The 26,475-nt window shown below is 41.8% G+C and overlaps 1 protein-coding gene across 8 annotated transcripts in view; it reads right to left on the bottom strand.

Moving 5' to 3' along the window:
• Nucleotides 1-26,475, bottom strand: part of RPH3AL (rabphilin 3A like (without C2 domains)) — a 296,941-nt gene that overhangs the window by 64,134 nt on the left and 206,332 nt on the right. The window lies entirely within an intron of this gene.

Below are 26,475 nucleotides of genomic sequence, written 5' to 3' on the forward strand. Positions count from 1 at the left end.
CACAATTGTCATCCACTCCAACTTCCATCATGCCGTCCTCACATTTTTCTGCAAAAAGGCAGGCTTCTGTGGGCCAAATGTTTGAGCGTGAAAAAATGATGACGCCGGATAACCCTCTTGCCCAACAGTTGACGACTGGCTTGTCAGAACTGATAGCCCGCCAACTACTGCCATATAAACTGGTGGACACGGAGGCCTTTCGAAAATTTGTGGTCATTAAAAAAACACCACAATGGAAGGTCCCAGGAAGGAAGTATTTCTCACAGAAGGGCATCCCATAGCTATATGGCCATGTTCAGCGGCAAGTAAATATATCTCTGGCACACAGTGTCGGTGCCAAGATACATCTGACCACAGACACGTGGTCTAGCAAACATGGGCAGGGAAGGTATATAACTGGCAGCCTGATAAGGAGGGAGACGTTCCAAGTTAACTCAAAGGTGCCTGGTCTGAAGGGGATGCATGAAATGGCGTATCCAAAGATCCAGAGATTGTACAACAAAAAGGAATGAAGATGGGAGAAAGGAGGGCCACTATACAAGCAAAGGAGTTGGCAGAAGACTTGGCTAACATGCCATTAGCAACCATAGAGTGGTGGAGAGTGCTATTGCAGCCAGCCAGTGTGAGTTAGTACTTGACCTGGATGACAGTAATCCTGGTAGAGAGGGGGTCAGTGAGCTGACTGCATCCATAGCAACTGGTTCCCCACATTCAGGACTGACGCCACAGCACAGGGAACCTAGGCACTTAGCCTGAAGAGACAGAATGAGGGGTAGAAAAGGAAGTGGATCCACTAATGTGTTAAAGTTTGTATCACACACATACTGTAGGCCTGTGCTGTGTGAATGGTGGGATCCTCACATTGTCACTGGGAGAGATTTGGCAATCAAGGCTGTGCTGGTGGAGCAGGACATAGGTTCTGCTGTGTTCCCTCAAAATGCTGCATCCTGAAAGAGGTGGTGTACAGTATCACAGGAAGAGCTCTTTAGAGTAAAGAGCTTAATGTGTAAAATGGAACTGAACAAGGCAAATGGCTAACTTCTAAGTTAGGACACTGCCTTAATGCTGATGCTCACGTGACTGCGGCCCCATGCCTGTTTCCCGGGGATTAGCAAGCACGTTTGCCAGGGTCCCCACATTGGGCAATAAGCCCCCACAGGGAGAACTGGCCAAATCTGGCCAGTCTGTTTGCCAAACAGCATACAGACTGGGTTTGATTCAAACCCATGTTCAGCCCCAACCGGAAGCTCATCCCTAAATGAGAATTGTCACCTTGCAACAAATTCATCCTTTTCAATAACATGGATAGGTATCCTATCCTGTACCTGGTTCTGGAGGCCAATGGAGAGAGGGCTTCCCTTGCAGCTAAGCTCCAGACCCCCCTAAAAGTGAGAACAGGAGGAGTCCGGCTCAAAGTAGCACAGGTCACCAGAAGAGAATATCCGTGGACAAGCCAGGGTCAGGTCAGGAGACAGGCAAGAGAATAATCAAGGACAAACTGGGTTGGCAGCAGAGAACTTACAAGAACAAGGGTCACAGGAACACAGTACAAGCTGAAGATCAATCAGAAAGTCCAACTACTGACAGACTTCCTTATAAAGTCCCATGTGAAATGCTGGTAGAGATGTTGGGTCTTAGAGCCCTTCTCTTACCCTTAGTGTCCTGACAGATGCTTTGATCCTAGAGTCCTGCTCCTGCCATTAGTGCCCTGATATACTCTATACCACATCTCCCGGTTTTTTTGAGGGAGGAGTTTTTTTGCTTTGTCATAACACTTTACACCAAACTTGCACTTACAATATAAAAGGAGCATTTTTTTATCATTTATTATAAACAGCTTCATCATAAGGTTGTTTCATGTGGTGGCTGAAGAAATGAAATTTGTAAAACAAGGGCAAGAAGCTTGAGAAATAAGACTACTATGTACCAAAACGACTAAGACAGATGGATCTCTGGCAAAAATACAGTACATACAGTACATACTGACATTAAAGTAGTATTAAACCCAAAACCAAAAATGTAATATATTGCATCTTACCAATCCTTAGATGTGGTGGCTGCATCAATTTTCTTTACTGAAGCCTAGTACACACAGGCTGAATGTCGGGCGACATCGGCCAGTTCCATAAAAAAAACTCCCAACTCCCTGTGTATGGCAGCCAGTCAGACTTATGTTGGACTGTTTGATAGGCTTACGTCGGACGTGCATGCTCGAAAACCAGCGGCCGACTGGCTCCTGATCAGCACTCTCAGCCAATAGCTGTCCCCAAGCCATAACACAGCAGCTTTTTTCCCTCTATTTTCACCTGGTGATCTGGCCAATAACACACCTCCTATATTTATGAGAGACCATGAGGCACAGCATTTTTCAGTCACTGACAAATACACTGATAAATCAAAGCCAAACTCCAGCTTACATTTTATAATCACTTACAGCAAACAATTGTTTTCCTTTTAGTATAAAGATTTTACGTAAATAAATGAAAGTTGATCATTTTATGCTAACACTGCTAGTGTTAAAAAGTTTGTCTCATCCATGCAAACTGATACATTTTGCTGCAGAGTATGTGCTTTTGAAAAACAGACTAATGCCGCATATACACGACCGGACTTTTCAATGGACTTGGTCCGACGGACTTTGCAGCTGATGTCCGCCGGACTTTTAAACGAACGGACTTAGCCACACACGATCACTCCAAAAGTCCAACGGATTCGAACGTGATGACGTAGAATAAGGAAGTTCATAACCAGTAGCCAATAGCTGCCCTAGCGTCGGTTTTAGTCCATCAGACTAGCACACAGACGAACGGATTGTCCGCTAAAAGCCGAGTCAAATTTGAAGCCATTCTTATTTCTAGGTCTGCCGGAATTTTGGGAAGAAAAAGTCTGCTGGAGCCCACACACGATTGAGTTGTCCGACGGACTCTGGTCCGCTGGAAAGTCCGATGGTGTGTAAGCGGCATTACTGGCCAGATCACTAGGTGAGAATGGAAGAGACAACAAAAGCCTAAAAAAAAAAAAATGAATTCAATGTTTGTTTTTAGGTTTAATATTCCTTTATTGTACATGATGATGGCGCATTGTGCACTATTTATGAATATTTATTCATTCATTATCAAGGCTGCTGGATATTTTAACACTCACAAGTATATGCATATTTAATATATCGAGCTGTCTATTTTACAAAAACGATTCTTAGTTACTGTCACAGGGGTAATGGATAGTTGCACACATGAGGCAGATCTCAATGCTTCGTGTAGCATCAGCTGTTGCTGTTCCTATTAGTAGAAGACTATTGGGTTTGACCTCATCAGAAGGAAGACACTAACCTCTAGTGACAGGCTTTATCATAATATCACAAAGACCAACATTTCAGGCTGTCAGCTAGCTTCTTCCCTCACCCCAGCTCATTTCTAGTGGCATCATCTTTTATTGCATTTCTGATTCGTTTGGGTTGTCAAGCCTGAACATTGCCATTTTAGCATCTACCTGAGAGCATCAGAAATCACATTTCTAATCTGGTTTAACAAATCTGGCTGAGAAAAGAGTGTTATCTATTTGCTACCAGTGAATGAAATTACATTACAAATGGGAATAATACATCATTGCCAGAAACTTTAGCATAGGGACCTCAAAGCTAAAGCCAGCGATGTAAATGGCTGTTCATTATTTGCTGCATCCGCTGACTCCCAGCATCCCTCTACACTCGACTTAATTGAGCCTGCCATTTCTTTTATCACATGCTGACTTCAATTTTTTCTCACTGAAACGTCATAATTTGCCAAGAGTCAGTAGTAAAACTAGTATTGTGGACTCTGTGGGTGGTCTTTAATACAAAAGTACATTTATCTCCCTATGGCTCCATTAGGCTGCTGTTTTTTATCATTGTTCAAGTATATGTGAAGTCAGAAGAAAATGAGAAGGTTTATTCAATACAGCAATAAGGATGTACAAAGTGCAATATTGGTATTGCTAAAGTTTCATGAAGTTTACTAAATCTCACGGCTTTATGTGCTGCTTTTTTGTGTAAGTGGACTATGCATTATTTTTACTTTATAATGTTTAATATGAGCATCTCAACTGCTGTAGATTTGTAAACACAATTCTAATTAATCTGCAATCCATCACAAAAGAATGATAAAGGATGCTATTTGTAACCTTCTTCTGAAAGTAATACTTGCCTGGGTTTCATGCTGACCATCTTCCTTTAATGAATTGAGCTACTGACCCTTAAAAAAAAGTATGCGCATCAAAAGTTCTAACTTCACTCACTGCATGCTTGTTCCAGGTCAGGGACTGGTAGGACTGAAATTAGAGAGAGCCTAAAGCCGCGTACACACGGGCGGATTGTATGGCCTACTTAGTCCGTCATACAATCCGACGGACAGTCCGTCATACTTTCGAATGAACGGACTTGACCACACACGGATGCACAAACAGTCCGTCGAAAGCTTGCGCGATGACGTGTACAGCACGTACGACGGGACTAGAAATAGGAAGTCCAATACACAGCAATGCACCCTTCCGCCATGTAAATCCTTTCTGAGCATGCGCCATTCTTAGTCCGTCGAACTAGCCTACTGACGAGCGGATTGTCCGCTGAAACCAAAGTATGACGGATAGTATTACGGAAATTCCGAAATACTTAGTCCGCCAGACTGCACGCTGAAAAAGTCCGCTGAAGCCCACACACGAGCGGACTGTCCGCTGAAATGTGTTTCGACGGACTAAGTAGGCCATACAGTCCGCCCGTGTGTACGCGGCTTAACAAATATGTATTGTCTCCACCAGCCAAAGTCAAAACGTAATAAAGCCAGACAGTCAGAATGATAGCACAGGCAAGGAATATTTGCAAAAAAAAGTCAGCAATGGCAGTTATGTCAAATTTTTCCTTTAACCGGTTCCCAACTGGCGCATGCCAATATACGTTGGCAGAATGGCATGGCTGGGCAAATGGACGTACCAGTACATCCCTTTAAATTTGCACCCAGGACCTCCGTGAGTCGGGTCACATGTGCGCGGGCTCGATCCCCGCAGGGATACCCGCGATCGCCTGATGGAGAGGAAGAACGGGGAGATGCTAATGTACACAAGCATCTCCCCATTCTGCCTAGTGACAGTGTCACTGATCACCGCTCCCTGTGATTGGGAGCAGAGATCAGTGATGTGTCACACGTAGCCACGCCCCCCACAGTTGGAAACACTCCCCAGGACACAGTTAACCCTTACACTGGCCAGTAGTGGTTAACCCCTTCACTGCCAGGGTCATTTACACAGGAATCACCACTGATTGCTGTATAAATGACAATGGTCCCAAAAATGTGTCAAAAATGTCCAATGTGTCCGCCATAACGTCGCAGTCACAATAAAAATCACTGATCACCGCCATTACTAGTAAAAAGAAATAATTAATAAAAATGCCATAAAACTATCCCCGATTTTTTAAACGCTATAACTTTTGCACAAACCAATCAATAAACACTTATTGTTATTTTTTTTTTACCAAAAATATGTAGAATACATATCAGCCAAAACTGAGGAAAATTTTTTTTTTTATATATATATTTTTGGGGGATATTTATTATAGCAAAATGTAAAAAATAATGTGTTTTTTTCAAAATTGTCGCATTTTTTGTTTATAGCGCAAAAAAATCAACGCAGGGGTGATCAAATACCACCAAAAGAAAGCTCTATTTGTGGGAAAAAAGGATGTAAATTTAGTTTGGGAGCCACGTCGCATGACCACACAATTGTTAGTTAAAGCATCGCAGTGCCGAATCACAAAAAGTGCTCTGGTCAGGAAGGGGGTAAAATCTTCCAGGGCTGAAGCGGTTATTACTACACTGCTATATATAAGGCTGATGTCAGAGCTGCATTATGAGTGTAAAGAGGAAAATATTTTCAACAACTGCAAGTTTTGATGCCTTGGTTATGCATAGCTCCCAACTGCCCATGATTTCGAGGGACTGTCCCTGATTTGGAGCAATGTCCCTCTGTCCCTCTTTCCTCCTCATTTGTCCCTCATTTTGGTCTGATCTGTATAGCAGAATATAAAATGCACTTTTTATCTTTCAAAAAGTGTTTCCCAATGCTAAATATTTCTTCCAAATGATAAATTGCTGCATTTGTGCATTTTAAAAGCCAATATAAAAGGAATAGTAGTGGTAAAAAAAAACCTTGTGAATTTAATTAAACATTTTTGGGGTTAATTCTCCTTTAAGGGGGTATGGCAGGGGGCGTGTCCCAAGCTTACATACATTTGCTGGTAAGTGTCCCTCATTCTCATCTCAAAATGTTGGGAGGTATGGTTATGGTGGCCCTGTGCTTGGTCTCCAAAAAGTGAACCAGTAGTGCTGCATTTCAGTGTTTGGTCTATTTTCTGCTCTTTTTAAAGGATTATAAGGATTTGAAATCTGCCATAGAGCCAATATCACTGAATTAAAAAAAGATTAAGGGTCTGCTTAGTTAATAATAAGAATATGAGGAAGTGGAGTACTCAGAAAATGAAAAACTGACCACACCAAGCAGAAGAATGCATCACGGTCAGTTCTCTAGCTATGCTGGGAACTCAGGCTGCTTTCCTCCAATGATCAGATTTCCAATGATTAGCCATTTACTGGAAAGTTCAGTATCCCGTTGCTTCTCCTGCCCCTAGCTTGCATGCAGTAGAGAACAGAGGGAATATGATCAGTTATACCGGTATAGCGCTGGCTCCTGACGAGCAGGCGCTGTTTTTTTTTTCTAAAGTTAATTTGCCTGAAACCACAGTTGGTTTTCATGACTATTCTCTAAATTTCTGGCTTCAGTACCAGTCCAGCTGGGTTGCACTGGGTTCTCCTTGAGCGCAGATGTCGCTGTCACCGCCGGCAAAAGTAGGAACGCAGTTTAGCTGGGTGTATTGAATGCCACTTTTCTCTCAGAGTCAGCCCAGTGGGAGTGTTCTCCTGCTGTGCATTCTGGGGGGTGGTATTTAAGGTACCGACGCCACGTGGTTCGGGGTTTCATCTTTGATTTTCTGTCTGTTCGGTTCTGGTGGTACTCCTGACCCAGCCCATGGCCCTCCTGGCCTGGGGCGCGGAACCATGCATTCCGAGTCTGGGGGCCGGCTGGCCCGAGGCAACGCAACTGCAGTGACAGGCCCGGCAATTGGAGGGACAGGCCCGAGTGGATTTCGGGCCTATTGATCCAAGGGTGGTCCGGTGCCATAAATGATGCCATTTTTTATATATGGCATAATTTATCTCAGTGGGGTTTGCACCTCTGCAATTTTAGTTTTGTCTATCTTATATGTGATTTATTCACGCACTAGGCACTTTAGTTTAATTCATTTTGGTAGCGCAACACCATTTATTGATTTTTTTTCCTTATATTTTCGTTGGTGGGGTTTGTACCTCTGTCGGTGGTTTGCTGCAACCTTCCTTTAGTATTAGCTCTGTTTATGATAGCGCGGGGATATTCTAATTTATTTTCACTCTAATTTATTTACTCCTAACCCTCTACCCTCTATTGAAAGACTCTTTTTATGTTACAAATAAATAACCCAAAAGAAGATTCAGTGTCAGTTTCCACATTCTTTGGGCCATCTACCATGGGAACCCCTAGATGGAGAAGCAAACGAGGTGGTAACGGTAAGCCCAATAAAACCAGCAGCTCCTTCGGGGGTCAGTGCTACAGTTATATATAAAAAAAAAAAGGATAACAAAAAGTATTTAGAATGTTTTTTCATAACTATACAAAAATGTTTTGCCTTTCATTTCAATGTTGAACTGAATGGGTTGTTTTACAAGGTGATCATTTTACAATCACTTTAAGTGTATCTAAACCCAAAGCTGAAAATGTAATTTATTGCAGCTTACCAGTTTTTAGATGTGATGGTTGCATGAGTTTTCAGATATTTCTAGTAAGTACAGAAAATATCTGTTGATTGTGCCAAAAAATGCAGTGTCATTGTCACTTCCTGTGAGCTAAACAGACAGCATAAAATAAGTTTGTTTTCTCTCCTTTGTCAACTACTAGTCCCATCAAGACACAAAGTAATGGAGATGAACAAAGGCAGACATGTTTGAAGTCCAGCTTGCATGATAACCATATATCCCTCAATAAATACCATGGAGAAGCAAGTGTAGACACAAAGGAACACATAGTGTGTTAGTTCCAGCATTAGCAGGTAAAATTAAAGGGAGAACAGCCTGAAAAAAGAAAAACTAAAGCAGTCAATAACATGCAATTTGTAGATGTATGTTTTGAATGTAGAGAGACTTTAACAGCTTAAGAACCAGCTACCGTCATTATACTGCAGCAGGTTGGCTCTCCAGGGCGAATCACCGTAGGTGTACATTTAAGAGCAATAGGGGGCATGCGCAGCGCAACCCCAGAGCTGATGCACGTGGCTGGTAGCCACGATGTCTGCCGACCACCCGCGATCACTCCGCAGAGAGCCAGAACAGGCATCTGTCAATGTAAACAAACAAATCCCTGTTCTGGCAGGGGAGGAGAGACAGATCTGCTGTTCCTAGTGATTAGGAGCAGTGATCTCTCTCCTCCTCCAGTCAGTCCCATCCCTCACAGTTAGAAATACTTCCCAGGGAACACATTTAACCTCTTGATCGCCCCCTAGTGTTAACTCCTTCTCTGCCAGTGACATTAACACAATAATCAGTGCATTTTTATAGCATTAATTACTGTATAAATGTCAATGGTGTCAAAAATGTGTCAAAAGTGTCCAATCTGTCCACCGCAATGTTGCAGTCCTGCTAAAAATCGCAGATCACCTCCATTACTAGTAAAAAAAAAGAAATAAAATGCCATAAATCTATCCCCTATTTTGTAGATGCTAACACGTTTGCGCAAACCAATCAATATACGCTTATTGCAATTTTTTTTACTAAAAATATGTAGAAGAATACATATTGGCTTATACTGATGAAGAAATTTGTGTTCACATTTTTTGGGATATTTATTATAGCAAAAAGTAAAAAAAATGTATTTTTTTCAAAATTTGTCGCTCTTTTCTTGTTTATAGCAGAAAAAAAATAGGGATTGCAGGGGTGGGTACAACGTTGCACAACTGCGCAACTGTCAGTTTAAGCAACGCAGTGCCATATCACAAAAAAAATGCCTGGTCATTAAAGGGACAAATCCTTCCGGTCCTTAACCACTTCCCGCCCGGCCTATAGCAGAGTGACGGCCGGGAAGTGGTTCTGTTATCCTGACTGGGGGTCATATGACGTCCAGCAGGATAACATGCGGGTCTGCGCTGACAGAGAGCCAATCAGAGAGAGCTGATCAGAGGCGATCAGCAGCTCTCCCTGTCGGGGGGGGGGGGGGGGTCTGTGCTGATAATCAAAAGATTGATTATCAGCAAAGCCCCCTCAGATGTGCAAAAAACACTACTAATTGGTGCCCAGCATTCCCCCCAATAAAAAACCCTTCAAGTGCCCACCACAGTGCCAATCAGAGCCCACCACAGTGCCAATCAGTGCCCAGCAGTAACACCTGTCAGTAACGCATCAGTACCTCATCATCAGTGCTGCCCATCAGTGCCACCTGTCAGTGCCAATCAGTACCACCTATTAGTGCATGTCAGTGCCTGTTAGTGCCCATCAGTGCCTCCTGTCAGTGCCGCCTATCAGTGCCCATCAATTCTACATTTTAGTGCCACCTTATCAGTGCTAACTCATCAGTGCTACCTCATCAGTGCCACCTCATCATTCCCCCCTTAATCAGTGCCCATCAGTGAAGGGGAAAACAACATTTTATGACAAAAACTAAAAAAAAACAATTTTTTTTTAAATGTTGGTCTTTTTTAGTTTGTTTATCAAAACATAAAAACCCCAGAGGTGATCAAATGCCACCAAAAGAAGGCTCTATTTGTGGGAAGAAAATGATAAAAATTGTGTTTGGGTACAGTGTTACATGACGGCGCAATTGTCATTCACAATGTGACAGCGCTGAAAGCTGAAAATTGTCCTGGGCGGGAAGGGGCGAAAGTGCCTGATATTGAAGTGGTTAATATGATATGTATTAGATAAAAAAAAAAAAAAAAAAAAAGAGCGACAACAGCTGTTGAAAGAGGTAAATAGAGTTTCCACAAAGACTGAGTGAAGAGGCAAATAAAAAAAATAAAATTCACCTTTTTCCCAAGTGATCTATGGAATAGTGACAGTTGTATAGAGTATGAAAGATTACTGGGAATACAGTCGACTGTTGTATGATAAGCCAGGCGAAAAAAGCACTGCCTGAGAGATCATCCTATTACTGTGAAATTATACACTGTCATCTTTATTCTATAAAGATCTAATAAAACAAGGTTGAGCGTTACTATTTCGTTTGCAAATTTATACCTATTTTTTGCTAAAAGGCCTAATAAAACCACTTATAGATTCTATAACCTTTTCTGTTCATGAATTGATACAAATACCATTATATTCCCACTCTGAAACAATTTGTAATATCTTTTGGTGTGTTAGGTCATGCTGCTTTTTTTTGTATATGACAAACTCTGAAAAAAAATATAAGAACATGCAGATTATTCTATGTGAAACAAAGATTTGTATTTATAGGCAGTTGTGGAACTGTAAGGCAGGGGGAAAGAAATGGCCAGTGTATTCCCCCAATTTGGCCACAAGGTGTCGTCATTGTTAGTTTTGAGAGTAGGCTCAGGGACCTTGTAATAGTAAGTTGGCAGTTTAGTTTCAAGGATAGCTACTAGAGGCCCTCAGAGTATCAGCAGGACGTGATCTTAGGAAGTGTCAAGCCTGCCCAGGCCTTTGTGGGTCATATTTGGAGGTAACGTTCAGTTATAGTCTGGCAGAAGTCAATCCAGGATCACCACGGGTAGTGCCTAAAGAACCAAGCCACAGCAGAAATGTAGTCTGTGAGCCTCTATCTTATGGAGTTTCTCCTTAAAGTGGAAGTAGGGGAAGAAAGTTGCAGGACTATTGGGACTACTCACATCCCCTTTGCATGGAATGCAGAACTCTGCTCCTTGAATTTGCTCTCCTATCACTTATGCTCTCTCTATTGTTGCAACCTGCAAGGAATGTTCTGTCTTCGTTGGACGACTGAAAGGATGTAAATAGGTATTTAGCTGCATACCGTATACAGTTTAACCGCTTCCGGACCACCCCGCGTAAATTTGCTGTGGCAGAGCAGCCCGGGTGCACAAAATCACGTTCCTGTTTGTGATTTTGTGCATGCTGTTTAGGGAGCGCGCTGCTCCCATTGTGATTGGACACAACGGGAGCCAATCAGTGGGTCCCGATGTTGCGATGGCTGCTGGGACCCAATTGTTCACAGTAGAGACGGAGCAGCAGTGTGCCGATGTAAACAAAGCACACTGCTGCTCAGCCAGGGAGGAAAAGATAGATTGTGTTTCAGCTAATCTGAATCACGATCTCTCTTTTCCTCCAGTGAATCGACTCCCCCCAACCCCCCCAGTTAGAAAGCACCTCCCAGGGAACACATTTAACCCCTTGATCGCCCATGTAGTTAACCCCTTCCCTGCCAGTGTCATTTATACAGGGATCAGTGAATTTGTTTTAGCACTGATCACTGTATTGTTGTCACTGGTCCCCAAAAGTGTCACTTAGGGTCAGATTTGTCCTCCGCAATGTCACAGTTCCACAGATCGCCGCCATTAGCAGTAAAAAAAAATTAAACGTCCCTAAATCAATCCCCTATAACTTTTGCACAATCCATGCATTATACACTTATTGGGATTTTCTTTTACCAAAAATATGTAGAAGAATACATATTGGCCTAAATTGATGAAGAATTTTAAATTTTTTTTGGATATGTATTACAGCAAAAAGTAAAAAATATTGGTTTTTTTTTCAAAATTGTTGGTCTTTTTTGTTTATAGCGCAAAATAAAATACATTTCTTTGGTAAAGATCCCAAAATCATTGTATAATATTTAGTCTGTGTGAAAGTTATAGTCTACAAACTATGGTATTTTAAATTGATCAATCCTGATGTACTAACTGCCCATTTCTTGAGGTCCTAAAATGCCAACACAGTACAAATATCCCACAAATTAACCCTGTTTTGGAAAGTAGACAGTCCTATGTATTTAGTAAGTAGCATGGTGAGTTTTTTTAAGTTGTCATTTTTTCCCTCCTCAATTCTTTGGAAAATTATGAACTTAAATACATTTTTTTCAAATAATTGTAATTTTAATAACTTTTCCTAACACACGGCATTGACATATTTAGAATTACATAGCAGAACACATTCTGCTGCTTCTCCCGAGTATGTCAATACCACATATGTGAGACTTTGTCACAACTTAGCCATGTAGAGGGGCCCAACATCCAAGGAGCACCTTCAGATGTTCAGGGCATAAGTTACACATTTCCTGACTATTTATCACATTTTGGAAGCCCTGGAGCACCAGGACAGTGGAAAACAACCACAAAACGTTTGCATTTTGGAAAGCAAACATCCCAAGGTGTTTTCTAACATAAATTAGTCTTTTGAAAATGTCATTTTTTTTGCCACAAGTTTTTGTAAAATGTGGAAAGAAAATGAATATGTATTTTTACTACACAAAATTGTCAATAAGTACACCTCAAAACACATTCTGCTACTTCTCCAGAGTATGGCAATACCACATGTATAAGACCTTTTCAATGTTTGGACTGAATATGTACCAGACATTGCAACCTGTGTTTTACAAAAATCAACCAACACTGTATAAAAAACAACGTACTGTAATGATTGCTTCTTTATGCGTGGTCAGTGAATATAGCATAGTGTAGCTTCACCTATAGCAGTCCCTTTTCCTAAGAGCCAAGCAGGCCTAACCTACTGGCACAAGGCTGCCCCATAAGGCTATGTTCACTGCCCAGGAAGTACAGGAGGCTGGAAAAAAGGTAAACAAATGAGTACCTGTGGTTCTAGTAGTACAGTTGTCTGCGAAAGAAGGGTGGGTCTGGTGTAGCGAGTGGAACATGCAGATGGGCTAGTACTGGTGGCAATCATAAATGTGGTTAGCAAACAGGTAAAGGAGTAGTCCAGTCAGAAGTCAGGAACATGGTCCATAAACAGGTCAGGGTCAGTACAGGCAGCAGGCAGAGATGTGGTCAGCAAATAGCCAAAGGATTGGTCCAGGCAGAAACATCAAACTTAGGGCCTCAGTCAGGTTCTAGACACAGATGTTCTTCCCACCCAAAGCTCTTCAAAGCCTGTCCAGGCCCTGATCCAGGAAACAGAGAAACCTGGAGACAACGGAAACCTTATATTTCTCTACTCTGGGAACAGGTAGTGGACACATGACAAATACAATATCTTCACTATACCCCAAGTAATATTGTAGTGATGTATGGTAGATATGGAAGTAGTCTCCAATGCATAGGCCAGGCTGGGAGGGACACCTGGGACAATAGTAGCGGGTGTCATGTCCAATTCTTTTACTGGTGAATACACAACATTGGAGATTTGCAGCCCATTTGGGTTGGAGGGATGATATCAGGGAAGCATCTTTCATGCAGCCTGTTCACTGCATCAGAGTGAAAGTGTTCAGAAGCAGGGCCTTTCAGATAGATACGGGCTATTACAATGTCCTCTTGGTACTTTAGGTATGATCCTTGTCTGCGTGCACTTACAATAAATGAAATAGGAATTGCACAGGGCTAACAAACTGGTATATGGATACTTTTGTGTATGAATGGATTGATCTGGTGGCTAGCATTTGATTATTATAATCCACACCTCCCATTAACTGGTTGTAGTCGTGTATTCATTTCTTTGGACAGGACTGTCTTCCTTGTTGTCATCTTGGATGGAGGAAAGAACATACACATCCGGTTTATCTATCTGTTTTATAGTCAAATTCTTTTTATTCCCCACATTTTCAGTTTTGTGTAGACCAACCTTTGTGGAAAGCCTTTGTGGTTTGGCTACACCACAGGCCACAGTTTGCTGCAGATAAAAAAAAAGAAGGAATGGGGGGGGGGGGGGGGGGTAGGGCAAAGATTATCCACATAGAAGTGATACCACTTTTGGAATAGTTGTGTTACAAGGTCCCACACAAATTTTTCCACTGCTCTGCATATAGGTTGAGGGTTCCAGCTGGCTGTCCTTTCCTTCCTAGACCCAGAAGTTATACGTGTATCCTGTGGCCCTCTTACAAAGTTTGTATAATTTTACCCCATATTTGCCCCGTTTACTGGGGAAATATTGTTTGCTATCCAGCCTGCCAGTAAAATAGATTAGAGATTCAGCAACACATTTTGTACAGCGTACAAGCAGGAGAATTTTGAAGAGGGCACATGGAATTATCATTGATATGAAAAACCTCATGATCATTGCATAGCATGTTCTGGCCATAAAAGAAGGATAAAGAGGCATGTGATCAATGGGTTGTGTGGACCAGTTGGCGGGGGCTTTGTTTTTTTGGTAGTCCCATATTCAGTATAATAAACTGGCATAACATTTTTGGTTACTATCCAAGGACCTGATTGCTCTGTAAATGGGGGGGGGGGGGGGGGGGGTAGGGGCTACTGAATTAGGGGGAAGCCATATGGGATTAAAAGCACTCCAGGGGCACTAGTATGGGCCCTAATTCTTTATGGCTAATGTGACTTCCCACGGTTTGTACTTGGCCTAACATCTGGTTGCACTGCACTCTTGGTGCTCAAAAATTCACCAGGATGTACCACGCTGCTGGTGGTTGCCTGCTGCATCTTCAGATCACTCGAATCTCTTTGTTGGGACACCTTCCTTCTCTGGATGAGGTACTGACCCACTGCTCCTAATTGATTCATATTCAGAATCTGAGTCTGAGTCTGACTGTGAGAACTCCCCGTTACTCTTGTCTGTCATGCTCAGAAACCTAGAATGCCTCCTTGCTGGTGTTCATATGTTGAAGCTGACCTGCTGACTCTGACAGATGTTGATGTGCACTAAGGACACTGACAGATGTTGATGTGCACTAAGGACACTGACAGATGTTGATGGTGTCCCAGTACACTAACACATGTTAATGATGCACTGGGACACTGTCAGATGTGCTTTGAGCATACCTCTGATGATATCCACTTGGATGAAACATGTCAAGCTGACTATGAGACGCTGACTGCCGCGGCTGTTTTGTTTTATGGTGATCTTCTTATTGACTGTACATGTAAGTTGCTACAATAAATCCTTTCACAAGTGAGACAGGCTTCATTATATGCTGCTTTATTTCCATTTGGTGAAGATATCCCTTTGATTGGGTGAAACGCCCACTGACTGCTGGAAGTTTACTGCCATGTTGCTACCTGGGACAAGTGAATGGATGCAAGCTTTGCAATGTATTAACCATCTACTTACTGGTGATTGACAACTGTGATTCCTTGGGAAGTTATTAATCAATGCCTATCACTTGCTGACATCTGGAAAGCAGATTTGATAATCACATGGTGTGGTGTGCTTCCCTATACACACTGAAAACTGGTGAAGGGATTATCATCTTTTCCTCTTTTACTACTCCAAAGACTGTTGCTTTTTATTAGCACCGCATGTGGACCTTTTATAATTTTATATTTGCTTATCAACAAATAGTGCTGGCTGCTTTCCTCTTCCAATATTACTACCTTTTTCAGTAGTGCAGATACCTACCCGTTTTTATTGTTTTACCAGATGTTGATGGCACACTGGGGACACCAATAGATGTAGATGCACTGGGACATTATGTCACAGGTTGATGATGTGCAGGGACACTAACAGATGTTGATGGTGAACTGGGACACCGCCAGATGTTGATAGTCAACTGAGACACTGACAGATGTTGATGGCACACTTGGGACACTGACAGATGTTAATGGTGCACTGGAACACCAACAGATGTTGATCGCCCAATGAGACACCAACAGATGTTGATGGTACACTGTGAAAGATGTTGATGGTGCACTGAGACACCGGCAAAGGTTGATGTGGCACTGGGACACTATGACTGATGTTGGTGCATTGTGACACTGACAGATGTTGATGTGCACTAGGACACTCTGACAGATGTTGACAGTGCACTGGTACACTGAGATGTTGACGGGACACTGTCACAGACTGATGTACTCTGGGTCTCTGTGACAGATGTTGATTGGTGCACTGATGACAGATGGCTGGACTGTGTGTGATCTTTGTGTAAATCTACAGTAAAAGCACTAAAACCACTGTAAACTCAAAGACCAGCACTGGCAGGTATAGATCGGTTCTTCTCCTCACATGCACTCTCTGTAAAGACATGTGTTATTTGTTTACATTTTGTGATGGCTGTGATTGGATACAGCCATCATGTGGTATAAGGGCCAATGACAGCAGCCCTGTACTGATCGGAGATGCTGTGTCCAAGGGAAACATCCATTACATGATTGTGCTGCTGTGTGGCCTTGAGGCAGCACACACACACTAAGTGGGAGGATATATGGGTATGTAAGTGGTTAATATTTTTTTTATCTGTATATTTAGATGCTTGTCTGGAATTCAGCTTTAAAAGCTTTCTCCTTTTCCTCTGGAAATGCACTTTGAGCAACAAAAACATTGCTTCCAATCCTATGAGACAGGGCACAATACTGACCAGATATTCACACAGTGTATGAATTGTGGTTGCCATAGCATTCTCTTCCACACCTAATATACATGTTCTTCTGTGGGAATCACTTGACCTTGATAAGTGTGTTGTCTGAGAGGCTCTTCTATTGTGCTGCATAAAGTACCAGGTACACCCTTTGTATTATGAAAAAGGGCCTTGTGTAAAAACCGAAAAAGCATTAATAAAGGAAGCCAAGTACTCAGAGACACCCTTATTCTCCTTTTCGGCTCTTTGAAAATATGTAGCCTCAAACTTATTCCTTTTAATGATAATCCTGAATTATGTGATATAAATCCTAATAAACTGGATTTTTCAAAACATTTATAAGAAAAAAAAACTTTCATTAGTGTAGCTGCTCCTTTCTGGAAAAAAATATATTTTTTCATACAATAGTATGCTCTGACTCACAGAAATATCTTAAAACTTTTTGGCAAAAAAAACATTCACATGCAATATAAAAAAAAAAAAAAAAAACACACTAGACCAGAATAGTACTAGATAAAAAAAGTTTTGACTGAAAAAAGAAGAAATAAACTTACGGAAAAAAAAAAAGATCATAATGTACAGTGTATCTTAATTATACAAATGTATTCTTTCTTTTCCAAAAGTTGCAATTTGCATAACCACAATCTCAGTTTCCATACACACACTTCACCCGTGATAATGCCTTGGCTTTTCCATTAGTCCTTGGTAGGTACGGGGTACTGTGCCCTTTTAAAGAGAGACTAAACTCTCAATCAACTATTTTTAATCCTCATGCTGCTAACATTAGTAAATAGATAGATATTTACTTTTAAACTTTGTTTTTTTCTTTACATCTTTTTCAATTGCTTCCTGGTTTCTGGCCTAGGTCACAATGATGTCATATCCCAGGAGTCTTCATGGGCACTTTTTATCCCTTTGGTCTGGGAGGAGGGGCTTTCTCAGCTAAGCACACCCTCCTGCTTGCATGCCTGAGCTAAGGGCAGATGGATTCAAGGAAGTAATGCTAAATTTTTAAGTGTTTTCTCAACTAAATAAAGCATGGAGACATGCATAGATAGGTGAGCTTTTAAATAGCATCTTTAGTTTGCTTAAAAATATGCTATACATGGTTCAGTTTTTCCATTCAACCAACGGGCTGAATGAAAAAACTGAACCCATTCCCCTTATCCACACATTCGAGGTGGATAGGGGAATTCTCCCGCTGCCCTATTGTATTCTGACAGTGGGGAGACTCCTCCTCTGTCAGAATACACAGATCAGTGCAGCAGGCATTAGGCAGATTTTATCTGACACAGTGGTTGAACAGAAGTGGAGTGCTGTATCGACTTTTGCTCAACTGCAGTGGCCACACATGGATCAAAATTCAACCAGTCTCTGCTGAACAGGCAACATTTTGATCTATGTATGGCCAGCTTAAAGCAGTTTGTATGGCTAACTTAAAACTAAGTTAGCGGCACAGTGGTGTAGTGTTTAGCACTCTCACCTAGCAGTAAAAAGGGTCGCTGGTTCAAATCCCAACCACAACACTACCTGCCTGGAGTTTGCATGTTCTCCCTGTGCCTGCGTGGGTTTCCTCCGGGTACTCCGGTTTCCTCCCACACTCCAAAGACCTGCTGGTAGGTTAATTGGCTTCTGTCCAAAATTGGCCCTAGTAGAATGGGGACCTTGGATTGTGGGCTCCTTGAGGGTAGGGACCGATGTGAGTGTGCAGGGATAGGGACAATTGTAGACACTCACTCAGGTTGAACGGGATGGACTGGTGTCTTCACCAGTGTATTCAACCTTACTAACTATAAATAGGCTATATTTTAGATTTTTTTTATAGTTTCAAACTACATTCTAATGTAAATATCGATTTTCAATCAAATGGGCACTAAGTGTATGCCCAAAAATCGTTCTTACTGTTTTTTTTCCTTTTTTGACGATCATCCTCGATTTTAGTAGCTGCCATAGGAACTGTGGTTTTCCGGGTTCTGTATTCTATTTTACTTTTGGTCATAGCTATTATTGTCCCTCATCCCCTGCATGCGCAGTAATAGAGCTATCTAAGGTGTCCACGATCCTCTTCACATTGCAGAAGTACAATTAAGTCTGACATCGACACTCAGAAATGACGCAGCCTCGGCAATAGATCCTGCATTTTTCCGGCAGGGTCTCCGCTTGCCGGAAAAGTAGGAAATAAGGGGCGTGCGTGGGTGACATCAAAAGTGAAAAATATACAGAACACAGCAAAGGCAAGCAGGTAAGGAGACGTTCACATAGCGCAACTCATTTTAAAACATGCAATTGTCCATTTACATAAAAGTACCGGAATGGATGTACAACCACTTTAAGTGATGATCCCAAGCATACAAGGCAAATGAATAAAGGAAACCTGTACTGTGAGAAATGTAGAGGCTGTTATCACTTAACTTCCGCTGAAAATACTATATACTCTCCTTTTTATCCAGTGGTTTTTATACTTTCTAAGTCAGGTCAGTGACTCAGACTATTGAAACCAGAGACACTTTTGAAATAAGGTCAGTCCTCTCATTTTCTTTCTGCACAGTTTTCGGTTAACAAACTCGAACTAGAAAAACTCTGCACAGAAATCTCCTAGGTTACTTCTCTGGACTGACAATTGCATGAGAAAATAAACTTAGAAACGTCTTTTAAATGGCATAATGCCTGTTCCATCAGGTCCCTGTCTATCAAGAGGCCTGCTAAATGTGTGGTGTGTTCAGTTAAGGAGGTAGCTGACTAGAAGAATGAAATGTAATGACAACAACCTGAAGCCTTTCACACAGACCCCCAAATTGACAGAATAGAAAGGCATTTTTGTATCATGACCAAGAAAGTAGAGCATTTCTTTTAAAAAGCAGTAGTAATATATACATAAATAAGAAATTAGTCTTATGTAAACCACCTTTCAGAATGAATATGCTACAAAGAACTAATTTTAGAGGTCAAATTCCATGGATTATCCTTTTTTTTGTTTTTTAAGTTAGATGTTTGCAGAAGAAAGAAAACTATTAGTAGTAGAGTAAGGCAGATATTAGGAGAACCAGTTACTTTGCCCTGTATGGGCAAAGTGATTGGTTCACTTTTAGGCTATGCTTAGTTAAAGTGGAGTTCCACCCTGTATTTGAAGTTTAGCCCCCGGCGTTGCTGATCACAGTGCTTTAAAGTGGTTGTAAACCCTTACAACACACTTTGACCTACAGGTAAGCCTAGAATAAGGCTTACCTGTAGGTCCAAGAAATAGCTCCTAAACCTATACGGTTTAGGAGATATTTGCCCGAAGACAGGCACCGCTGTCTACGGCGCATGTGCCGTAGACAGCGGCGCGCAGGCGCACTGAGCGCAGCATTTTCAGCGAAGGAGCTGCCGCGCGTGTCGGCTCCTGTGCGTATGCGCGGGAGTGACATCATCGCGGCTTCGCCGAATGACAGCGGCGGCACTGCCAGACCCCACCAAGAAGATGGATGTGCCGGACTACAGGGGACAGCGGTGACTTTGTTGGCTCCTGTGTCAGGTTAGTGACACATAATGGACTACTATGCGATGCATAGTAGTCCATTATGCTTTACCTTTGCAGGGAATGAAAGAGGAAGTAAACTCATCAGGGTTTACTTCCTCTTTAAATATTTGGACTATTTTTTTTCTAAAGCATTTTACTTTCTCAAGTCACTAAAAAGTGGAGGTATGCGGCTAGGTACATCATATCCAGCCTCCCATTGGCTCCTGGGATATGTGTCATCAGTCCCTGGAGTCAATGGGCAAACTGCAATAGACCGAGTGCGCTACACTTTGTTTACACTGTGCAAGGTGCGAGAATAGCTGCACCATTTCCCAGAAATAAAACTCTGCAGGTGCCCACAGTAAGGATGAAATCTCACTAGATCCAGAGGGGTACAGCGAGTATAAATAAACTAATTAAAAAAGAAAATTCATATGCAGCATATGTTAGCTTAGATTGCATAAGCTGCAAATATAACGGTGGGGGAGGGGGGGGGTGATTTAAAAAAAAAAAAAAAAAAAGATAAAAAAAAGGAGCTCTGCCTTAAATATCTTTTTTAACTGAGTGACTGTTAGTGACTGATTCCATGTAGTCTTGTACAATTTGCCACTTGGTTTAGTTCAGATTTGTATTAAGTTAAAATATAGAAATTATTTATAGACCGCATAATATTGCAATTTTTAGTGCATAACACAGTAGAAGAGAAGGATCTTTATTACTTTGCATTTTAAACTAGTCCGGCTGATAGAAGAATAGTGTTTCTAATAATGTAGATGAAATGTTGTGCTGCTTCTTGTACTGGTCTGATCCATTGCCAGTTGTTACCCCATCGTCTAACCAGCCGACTGCAGGTGAAGAAGTGACCCCACAATATTTCTTAACTTTTACAGAATAAGTGGTTTCACCAGCCTGACTGTGCTGCCTGGCAGATATGTGTAAATTACAAAAGTTTGTATTTAGCTGTAGTTCAACTTTAACTTAGTCATTAAAGCTGAACACAACCCTTCTGGCCCATTAACACATTGCTAATGCACGTTGGTACAGTGCGGTGCCATTCGTTCTGAACCAACACACCTTTTAAATGCACATGTGCTGTGCTGCCAAAAATGCTGCTTGCACTTTTTTGCAAGCAGCATTTGTAAACCCCATTTAAATTAACTGGTTGTTTTAAAGCAACACGTGGTTTAATATGGCAAGTGATCTTGGACGACTGTTAGCTCTGGGGTAAAGGCATTTGTAGACCATACCAGTCCGAATTGTGGTTCAGGACTTGGAGGCCCACTTTTATTAAAACAGGAAACTGAAAAATGCCAAGTCACTTGACTCCCTCTTCAGAAGCACCACTGTTTGGCTATCTGCTGGTCCCTCAGATGATCTCAATCAAGTCTCTTTGCTCTCTTTTAGTTGCAGCACCCTGCTACACTGGCCCATTCTCAATAGGGGATCTCCTGGCACCCCAGGCTCTCTAACTCTGAAACTTCAGTCCCCTGCACTTGCTGTCAGGGCTGGCTTAGCCCTTCCTTCTCTGGGATGGCTGCTCAGCTGTCGGCTAATTGCCAGCTCTCATCTCTCTCCACAGTAACCAGCTGTTCCTGATCATGCTTGTCTGACCTGCCTACTTTAAGCTGTCCAGCTCACTTCACCACTGCCTTCGCCTTGGTCACATCACAAGAAACCATCTCCTGCGGTTCTGTTTAAAGACTGGCTTGCTGACATCCCTTCTGGCTCCTTATCCTGCTTGCTGTTGCTCTACTTGGATCCCTGACTTCTGGCTTGGCTGATTACCCGATCCCGTTACTGGACTCTGGCCATGCTTTGACTACGCTTTTTCTATTTACCTTTTTATTTTTATTTAATAAACAAGTGTGATTTAATTGTACTTCTGTCTCTGTCTGATTCATGGTTGCTGAGAGTAGGCGAAGACCATGAATTCAGAAGATACAGTCAATCCACTTGTTGGTAATATTTTTTTCCAGGTTGGATGAGCAAGAAAACCGCATGGATCAGTTTGTCATGGCGTTACAAACGCTCCTGAGTTGTTCACCTGGAATCCCCCATGGTGGCTGTTCCAGTACAACCTGAGATGCAGGCCGTCCCTGCTGCTGCGCCAGTCTCTCTCCAGGCACCCGCCTCGAGTATTACCTCTATAAGAGGTATGTCTGGTTCTGCTCTGCTTTCCCAGCGATTTGGGGGTGATCCAGTTCAATGCAGAGGATTTCTCAATTAGGTTGAGATATACTTCCAGATGCTGCCCCAGGCGTTTCCCACGGACAGAAGCAAAGTAGGTTACGTGATATCTTTGCTTTCTGAGAGAGTCTTGACCTGGGCTAACCCTCTATGGGAGACGCAAAAACCTGTTGTCTTGAGTTACCCTGAGTTTGTGGCCTCCTTTAAAAGGGTATTTGACGTTCCCGCACGCTCCGCTTCTGCTGTCAAGTGACTCATGTCCATCAGAGTATGAGAACTGTTGCCGACTACGCCAGTGAATTCCGTACTCTGGCAGCAGAGGTTTCTTGGAACAACGAGGCCCTCGTGGCTGCTTTTTCTCATGGTCTCTCAGATTCCATCAAGGATAATAAAGCAGCCCGAGATATACCCACTGAACTGGAGAGCTTGATCTCGTTTGCCCCCCTCATTGACTCCAGACTCAGAGAAAGACTTTCTCTTAAGGAGCGCTTGCGGAAGCCTCATGTAAATTTGCCTCCGAGCTTTGTAGTCCCCCCCTCACCTCCCATGCCTCCTGGTACCGAGTCGGTCAGTGAAGATGAACCCATGCACCTGGGCTTCACGCGTCTCTCTGCAGATGAGAGCGCCTTTAGGAGTAGGGAGAGATTGTGCCTTTATTGTGGCCAGGTAGGTCACTTTTTGAAGTCTTGTCCTACCTGTCCAGGGCTTCAGAAACTAAGAGAGAACAATCTCTATAGTAAACTGAGGAAGTGAACAGGTTACATCCCTTCTGGCTCCTTATCCTGCTTGCTGTTGCTCTACTTGGATCCCTGACTTCTGGCTTGGCTGATTACCCGATGTGGTTATTGAACTCTGGCCTGGCTGACTACTCGATCCGGTTACTGGGCTCTGGCTATGCTTTAAATACGCTTTTTCTATTTATATTTTTATTTAATAAACAAGTGTGATTTAATTGTACTTTTGTCTCGGTTTGATCCATGGTTTCTGACACTTGCGTAGTTGTCTCAGCTCTCCCAGTACTCCAGACTTGCGTAGCCATCTTGACTCCCTCAGTCCTATGAACAAGAAATTTATTTTCCAGCATGGAGTGTTGTCTTTTCAGCAGAGCACACCTGTTTGCGAATGGGAGCCTTGAGCTATGGCCAGGCCTAGCTTATGAGTGTGCACATTTACACACTCAGCATGCAGGTTTTCAGTAAGACCTGGACACAGGATTGAAAGCTTCTTCGCACACAAAACGCGTTTAAGTCTCTGGACTCCAGACCCTAATCTTGGATTACAAAACCGGGAGAAAACTGAAAACCCAGCCTTCTTTGCTCAGACACAACACTCTGCAGGCCCTAAAGCTGCATCTTTGAGAACCTTGTGTGTCTTCTGCCTATACTCACACAATTGCAAGGCCTAGCACTTTCACAGGTGGTATCAAGATCATGATGTAGTGGTGATAATGCAAAAACAAATAGATGCATACAACTTTTCTCTCCTCTATACATTTATCGAGAAAAATTTACATGTGTCCACACCTAAATCAAATGATCTGATAAGCAATAAGATTGTGCCATAGGGCACAACTGATTCCCAGATGGAATAGTGGCATGGTCTAGGGTTTTTTAATTTCACTGTATATCCAGATGCATATATAAGAATATATAATATAATAAAGAAATACTTTCTATAGAACAATTTTCCTTCATCTAAAGAATTTCCTGGAGATAATGAATGCTTTACTATATAAATGACTGGTATTTAACTTTTAAATTTAAAAATCATATAAGCACTTTTGGAACACTTCAACATTTTGCATTCCTAATTATTCAAGATAGGCAAGTTTTTTACAATATAAATCCACTTATAGTAACGAAAGCCTCTAATTAATTGTAATTAACATTGGCAATTAAATTTAAAATGTCAGGCTTGGGTTTGTCACAAACTGAACATTTAAGAAAATGAGGAGTGCCAATTAGCATAGATTGCTTAACATTAACAGTTATGTTTCTCTAGGATATTAAGAGCTAAAGGGAAAAATATACATTAGAATCAGAAAATAAAAAAATAAGAAAAAAAACAACTTAAACATGCCAGTGTTTTATCTTTTGCCTTGCAATGACAAACCCTTCAAAAGTAAATGTAATCAACCTGGTGTAGCACTTAACATTTATTTGTGTATGTGTGGACAAATTGCCTTTGTTACCAACTGTAAACAGAAATGTTAATTCATCTGTCAGTTGTAATCGGGAATAATGAGGAAATGACAATACGTTTCAACCCACTTAATTGACTGTTTATTTTGTATAATTCCCAATATATTCTGTTGTAAACTTTTATAACATCCTCTGACTCTCATTCAACAACTAAATTATATAGCATTGGCAGTCAACTTAGTAAATTCTGTATAGGTGGCCTCCACAATAGCTTTGTATGAAAAAAATAGCAGTGCATTGCAGTAAAATACAAGGCACAGTAATGTGTGCAACACTGTGTGTGTTTATATTGTTTATATTTTAAAGTGGTTCTAAAGCCTTAAAGTGTTACTACACCCAGGAGCCTGCATTCAATATATCTGGTCTCCCACAGTACACAACGCAGAAATGCAATAGTTTTAGTAGTTATAAACTGCTAAATGCCCTCTCTCATCAGCAGTATATAACAGTCCTGTGAATTTTATCAGTTCCTGGTTAAAGCTTGTAGGAGGAGTTTTCATACTGCACTGAGCTGTCCTATCAGGATCAAAGACCCCCGACCCTCTGTCTGGAAGTGATGTTTGTCTGCTGATCACATGCATTAGCCAAAGATGAAAAAACTACAGAAATACACACCAAACTGAGCATGTGCAGCTTGACTGCAGAAATTCTGTCTTATCCGGACCTGCTCTGGAGTTAGTGGAAGAAGAGGAAGATCTGTGCATACAGGATCAAACAGCCTTTTTACAGAATGCAGAGGATTAACTCCTTAGGTTCCACAGTGATTATAACAAGCATGCTTTACTACATATACAGACTGATTTTACGGTTGAGGGTCTAGTAACACTTTGTTTTTTACCTTAATGCATTCTCTGCATTAACCCTTTCACTGCTAGGCTTGTACGGTGTACAGACCTGACATTCCTCCTCCTGCAATAAGCTCATGATAACTTCTGTAACCATGAGCCTATAGCAAAACTGTTCAGCAAGCCCTGCTGAACAAAAATATCTCTCTTAGCAGCCAACAAGCCACTGGTCAGAGCTATGTAAGATGCTATGCACCTTATGGCCCCTGCACCAATTCCCAGGCATCGATCCCCACTGTGCAGCTGGCAGGCACCCCCTCCCCCCTGCTGGCTGCAGCTGCTGCTGGGGCATACAGGGAAATTGTCACTATAGAGAGCAGTGGCCGGTAAACGTGTCCTATTCTTGAATGGACATAGTAAGCAATCAGTACTAAACGTTCCTGTGTCCATTTATCATTGAAGCATATTAAACTGTGTTTACTATGCTTCAGTTTGTGAATAAATTGGAGTCACTATACAGACTCATATTCATTCATGTACAGTTCCGCTGAAAAAATGAAAAGTAAAAAAAAATTCATAAAACATATTAAAGCATTGTTCACACTGGCCATACTACAGCATATGCCCCTGCAAGGCAGTGTTTACCTGCACAGGTGTTCCATGCATCCCTGTGTAGCCAGTCCCACTCATGTCATTTTGGATGTAACAAATGCACAAACACAGCCAATTGGACATCCATGTGGATCTGGGTGTGTGTCTCTGAGCTCACAGATTGGGAGCAGCGGCTGTGCCCATGCAGATGTTGCATCCCAATTGACATGAATAGGACTGCCTGTACAGGGATATACAGCACACACTTTATTATGTTCCCATGCGAATGAGGCCTTAGCAGCAATTTTTCAGGAATTTTGTAAGTTGTGTTTGTGTGCACCAATAATGATGTCAGTGTATGTTTAGTGAACGTAGCGATTTGACAAACATTTGCGCAACTATTGTAGGGCCTAAATTTTTTTTTTAAAAAGTAGCACTTTTTTTACCACAGGTCCTTTGCTTTCAGAAAATGTATAGTTTGGGGTCTTTTACAAACTCTGAAAGCTGTAAGGAAAAAATAGTCACCTCCAGATTTTTTTAGTAATTTGTTTTGCGCACCCATCAGTTTTCACCCTTCCACAAAAAGATAGTAGGAAGATAGTAGGAATTTGGCAGGAATTTTGTAAATGTTACCATGTATCCAGTAATTATTTTC

Source organism: Lithobates pipiens, unplaced genomic scaffold, assembly GCF_037356315.1.
Source record: "Lithobates pipiens isolate NorthernLeopardFrog02 unplaced genomic scaffold, aLitPip1_a1.2 Scaffold_16, whole genome shotgun sequence".
Taxonomy (NCBI): domain Eukaryota; kingdom Metazoa; phylum Chordata; class Amphibia; order Anura; family Ranidae; genus Lithobates; species Lithobates pipiens.